A 6,630-nucleotide genomic window follows, 5' to 3' on the forward strand; every position below is an offset into this window, starting at 1 on the left:
ATTGCTACTCTTACAGCAAAAACTTGAATACGTTTTTCAGGTACACCATCCAGCTGCAGATGCAACTGAAAGTAGCTGGTGGGAGCAATATTTATTAGCTCCTGCAAGATAATATTTATTGTAGAAGGATCATTGGCAAAATGGATGAAAATGTCGTTTTCATAAAGTAACAGATGATGCAAACAATATCAGTACATCCACTTTGCTCTACTTCTTGTTTGGATAAGATTTTTTACTTCCCTTTGCCCTCAATTTAAATTTATCTGGCCTGTCGAGTTTCATGACTTTCTCTAAGTCTCATATTTTCCACATCAAATGGAGAAACTCATTTTTTATAATGGAGTTTTATTCCAAGTGATTATCCAAAGTGGTAGCAGCATAAAAAATAATAGTTGTAAAATGTCAGACTATATTCCTAAGTGAAATGGTGCAACTATTCTTATTTCTATCTAGGTCTCTGTATATACAAGCGACATGGAAATAACATGACAATTCTGCACCAAGAAGCTCCTCAGACTACAATGGTTCACATACCAAGATTATATTTATGTGTTCAAACACTTTTTAAACTCAAAACAAGATGGATATGTGTGTAATTTGGCCACAACACCAAAATGCTTTCTTGAAAATGATCCATAAACAATACGGATGTATGCTTGTGAGCACCAATTTGACAGAAACAATCGGCATTAGGGAGAGATAAAACAAGAAAGAGATGAAAAAATAAATAAATAAAGAGTTGAGGAAGATCACGAATTTCCCAGAAACACCTTTGGATCAGTATGTTTTGTTTTCCATAATAGAACAAAAAAAAAAGCTGAATCCTAAATGAAATAAAACCGAGAGTGAAAAACATATTTTTTATTTCTCCCTCAGAGTGATGAAATAGAGAAGGAGAGCTCTGGAAGTTGATTTGCCGCCAGAGCACTTTTGGAGAAATCAATAAAGCAAATATAAACGACCCATTTGTTTTCCTCCAAGCTGCCACTGATTTGAATATATATAGTTACGTGAACAGCGTGTGTAATCTGCTTTTCGAACTGGAATATAGTGTGCTATTAAGGTCACTACCCAGCGCTCTTAGGAGATTACAAGTTGGGACGCATTTCTATGAGCACAGAGTGCTGCAGCGAAGTCAGCAAACCCTGGAAATTAATTTAAAAGTGAGAGCTTATGTTGTCATTTAGAAATGATGAAAACTCCAGATACTCGAGGTGGAGGATAAAAAAACAAACAAAAAAAAAACAAGTGTTTCATTTATTTATTTATATTTTGCTTGAAAGAGACTCTGGGAATAAAATGTTGAATTAGGAAAAACAGTATTTTCTCAATAACAACTCTAGAATTAATATACTTAGTATGCCTCACCTCACAATTGGCAAAGTCTCTAGTTTTTAAATGTGTTTTGCGACAGATTTAGGCTCTCAAGGGAAGCGCCATGCTGTGTGCTTCCCAAAAACACAGTAGGGAGCTGCTGGCTTGAAAAGACTGGTGCATTCAGCTTCTTATTCACTTTAATACTTATTCTTGTATTAAACTGCCCGAGCCCCGTTGTAGCCGCATTTGAGATGAGAGTTTAAAACGACTTTAAGATGTGGAAAGAGCGGAGAAAAAACTTTACTCGTTAGAACCGAGGGGCTTGATGTGCATCTATCATGTTAGCGACGGAGATACAACACATAACGTCTGATCAGTGGAGGAAAGACCTTGTTTTGGTGCAGAGTGGCTGTGGACCAGCAGGCAAAAAAGAAATTGCATGAAATTATAACAGAAACCAGTCTTTTAAGAGAAAAACATGTTGAAAAAAATCAATATTGCTTATAACCAAAATATTTCCAATGTTGCAGACGATTTTTGGATTAACTGGTTCTGACTGGAATGTCCTGGCGAAGCCGTGTTTTCTTTATTGAGATGTTGCTGAAAGAATAAAATTTTGGCTTTCAAATGAACTCCTGCAGGTTCTCGGTCCAATCTCATTGGCTGCACCTTGAGAAGGGAAGTAAATCCGCAACATGATGTGCGCCCACCTCCAAATTTGGCAATTCACAGTGACGCTTTTGCACCAAACACACCAAAAATAACGGTCAACAAGTTTGAATTTGGATTTAGAAGTCAAAAATTTGTTCTTTCTCAAGATTTTGTGAATATCTTAGCCAGGTCTCGATGTTTTATTTGATAGATGCCTCTGTACCCCATATTCCACACAAAAATGAGAATAAAGGACATTGGTTTCACGTGTTGAAAAGAGCCAATTGTATTGTTGTGAGGGACTTGACAGCACCCACCTGAGCAGCTTTTGCCTTCATATTTCGTCATTCTTCATCACCCATTGCAATGTCACTATTTTCCCAAAATTTCTTTAAATATTGATGACTGCCTTCGCTGCGCTCTCGCATGTCTCTGTCGAACGCTGGGATTTGGAGGTTTTCTTGTTTGTGCCTTGTAAACCTTTTGATCCTTTGTGTGTAAACTGTGGCTTCAGATAAAAGACCCAAATGAGCAAAAAAGATACAAGAATCAGAGAAATTCCACTAGGACACCTGGACTTTTTTTTTTCTTTTTATATATATTTCGCCCTTGAATGTGCTTTCCAGATAAAACGTACTGGATATATGTCTCATTGACATTTTGAAATTATTTATTACAGTCTAATCTTTTACGTCACATAAAACTGGAATGCTTTTTTTTTAAATCTTCTGAAAGTACGTCCATTTGCTGTGTTTATTTCATATTCAAAATCCAGAGCTGAACTGTTTGGGTACCTGCAGCTCAAGTGTTGCGAACAGGTCTGTGGGCTGTATCAAGCGGTGAGCTACTGTCAGATAACAGAATCTGTTATTTGTGAACACATTATTCATCATTTAAAACAGCAACCTAGATTTACCCAAGACAAACCAAAGCTAGTTTTGGCTTCAAAAGTAGGTACATAACGCTGTGAGACGCCGCACTGCGAGCACTGTTTCCAATACTGGGGTACTTTGACATCTGCACTTTCCACATGTTGGCCAACTAGAAGATACCACCAACCAGTCTCTTGAAAAACCAGTGATGTGACCTCTATCAACCTCCAATGTTGTGTGTAAGAAGTCTGTGAGGTGTCCATCTTCGATGATGATCAACGCGTCCCGCAACTAAGAGTGCAACTCACTAAAACTTAAACAGACCAATCTGATGGAGACCAATCTGGCACCCTGTCTACTTAAGGTCCCTTTGCCCGAACATGGAGAGCTGACCTTGACCTTGACAGGGGAGAAGACACTACCCTCCACTTCTCTCTTTCCATCCCTATTTCCTTGTCTTTCCTTCCCAGTGTTGTGCAGTGTATGGACCTTACTGAGCCCCACTCCAAAGCAACTGAGAGAGAGGCCAGATTCATGAAAAAAGACTAACCAGTATGATTCAGTTGACTCTTTGACGGTCATAATGTTATGCCTGATCAATGTGCTTCTCATGTTTTTTGTCAAACATTTGCTTTTTATCGCTATATGGTATAACAACAGTGATCTCAGAGTACCTAACTAAGTAACCCGCTGAGGTCAATGATGCTGAAGTTCTCAAAACTCTCACCTGAAAGGAAACGACGCATCAGTGCGTCTTACGTTTAAGGCGAGCGCATCAATTCTTTAGACTAATTGTCATTTGCTGACAAAATGCACCAACCAGAACTCGTTCTGACACATTCCCTTTGCTTTGTGATCCCTCCTTGTCACAACAAAGTCTTTTTGTTGCCTTCATTACCGTTAACCTCCAGATGACTGCTGAGCCCGCTTCATTCCAAGCTCATCCCCTCAGTATGGAGCTCTTTGTAGAATAATGCTGCCTTCTGGATCCTTCTAAACTCTGACTGCTCCTGCATCTCTGAGGGCCGGAGCCGCTCTGTATCTCTCCTTCTCAATCAACACCGATCCCAAACCAGGATGTTTGGAGAAATCAAAATGAACAGCTGGATTTTACGATTCAAAGCTCTGCCGACTACACAACTGATTCCTTTCTTGGTTCATTTTGTAAGTCATTAGTTTGCTTTAGGCTTGCGCACATTTCATTGTGCAATACGCTTCCTTCTTCCTCCTGCCTTGCATCTTACATCAGCTTCTCTCGACTATTTGCTTAGCACGTTGTGTTCCCAGAGAAGTCATGGTTTTAGGTACAAAGCGAAGAGAAGCCTTGTCACAGATGGCACATTTGTGCTGATGGCTGCTACCCCTGTGGTCTGCAGTCAGGGTTTTGCTTTTGCTGGGGAGGGGGTTAGGAGGGAAAGGGTATTGTGTGGCGTATGAATAAACGCTCCTCCTAATCTTCCATCCAATCTGCAGAAAATCAAGATAAGAGCCACTGAACCAAATCTTTGTTTTCTCTCACCCCCCCCCCCCCTTCCAAATGCTCCCCAGGAGCAGAGCTGTCAGTGACAGGAAGAGAGATGAGGGAACAAGTAAGGGAGGAAGTGGAGGAGGAGGAATACTCTGGTAGAGGCATGTGGTGAAAGTATGTGGAAGAAAGTGGGAAAAGGCGAAAGAGACGAAGATGGTTGTGGAACAAACTGACAAGAAGTTGAAAAAGTCAAGGAAATAATGAAGGAGAGGAAGTCCCCCAATTAATAAACAACAGTGGCGAGCAGTCTGGGCCTGTAGGATATTCAGACAAGGCCCAGAAACAAAAAAATAATACTAATGGTAAAAAATAAATAAATAATGAAAGTAAAATAAATTTTTGACACCGCTTGTTCAAATTAAATTAAAACAACTAAATGGAAAACTTACTTGTATCATACCAATGCAGACAGTGCTGAATTGTTAGGTTGATGTCCAAGATCTGCATCTTGGAGGAACCCTAATATTAGCCACTCAGAAGCTCTTCTATGTGGTCACTAGCCAAAGACTATTTATCCAGGCCTGTTCTGCTTTCCTGTCTGAACCGAATAGCTGTGACTGACGGCTTGAGCAAAAGATTCAAATCTGCATCTTATAGAGCAAAACTGCCACCAGACATGCAGGCAATTAGTTTTTCTATCAAATGTATAGATTAGAGGGGGACGAAGTGAAAGAAACTTTATGTCATGCTATCAATCCAATCTAACTGAGGTTGAGATATCCTGCAAAGACGAACAAAACTTCTGTCAAAATTGGGACATGTCCCAAAAAATATACAGCAGTAATTACAGGCAAAGTGTTTGCATATGTAGCTGAATATAAATTCATGCAACACTCTGCAGTTTTTTATTTGAAAAAATATTTCTGGATTACCAAATATCCTTCTCCTTCCATATTGCAATTACACATTAATGTGTTAGTCTATTATTGCGTTCATAAAATACATCGCACTTGTTACGTGAAAAAATGTGGGAAAAGTCACATCTATGCAGGTGTATAAATACAGAAAGTAGTGTCATATGTGCTTCTCTGCACGTTTTCTGTAATTACAAACAAGGAAAAAAAGAAAAGAAAGAAAGGGAAGAATGCTTATGGGGAGAAGAAAAATAATGGACCTAAACAGCAAATCCTCTGCTGACAGGAGCGAGCGCCGAAAAATTAGCTGACAACTAGGAAATGAAACAAATGAGTCAGGAAGTCACACTAAATGCTCAACCCAGACTGAAGACACTAAAACTAATCATTTTTGCTCATCACTGTAGTTCATCTCTCACAATTTATCTTGCACTTTACTGAACTCACCAGAAGAAAATCCTAAGAACTGACTATAAAGGTCTAGTTATTATTTTATATCACATAGCTTGCCCCAAGTCAAGGCCTTGAGTTCCTGAGACAGACCAGTTCACCTTCATGGCATAAAGCCACATTTTTAAAGCCAGTCTTGAAAATAGACAGAATATATATATATATATATACATATATATATATACTAAAATTATATATACTTTTTATGTGGATGTAGACAGATCAACATGTTGCACCAACCTTGTGTAGGAGCCTTCAAAACAACATCTAATGTGGTCTGGAATAGTAGTCCAACATGTATGACTATACAGGTTGCATGTTGCTTGTTCGGTTTCGCTCTACATAACCTTTAATTTATGGCATAACATCAGTGCCTTAATGAAAGCAGCCTCTATCCACTTTACATTCATAATTCAGCTCAGTACTTGGAAAATTCAAACCCGTAGAATAACAAAGTGCCATAAAATGAAGGTATTTGGATGGATTTAGGGAAGACACAAGCAATGCCAAAAGTGTGAGTATTGTAATTTCAGCGTCAATATGCAACACATTGTTGTGCGTCTTTGCAAAAAATGCTTTGTACACTAAATGGAACCTAACCATGAGATCTGAATTTGCATTTCATAAAAAATAGATATAAACTGCTTTCTTATTGAAAAAAAAAAGCAAGTATGCACAGATTACAAGCAGTGCTGAAAGTAAATTCACGTCTGTGGAAACACTTCACAGATAAACAAGTCTTTTCTTTCTTACCTAAAGACATGAAAGTCATTTTTAAAGTTTGTCATTTGAAGCTATGCTGATTGTTAATTTTTTTTTAATGTTTTGTTTTGTTTCTCTCAACTTAATTGGACCTTCTTGAATAGCGAAAGCGTCTGTGCTCGACTAAAGACGCTGCTGGCTACAAATGCTTTCTCAAAAACCTTTCTTTTAAGTTTAACAAATGCAGAGCAACTGA

The sequence above is a fragment of the Poecilia reticulata genome, chromosome 18, assembly GCF_904066995.2.
Source record: "Poecilia reticulata chromosome 18, P_reticulata-male-v2, whole genome shotgun sequence".
Taxonomy (NCBI): domain Eukaryota; kingdom Metazoa; phylum Chordata; class Actinopteri; order Cyprinodontiformes; family Poeciliidae; genus Poecilia; species Poecilia reticulata.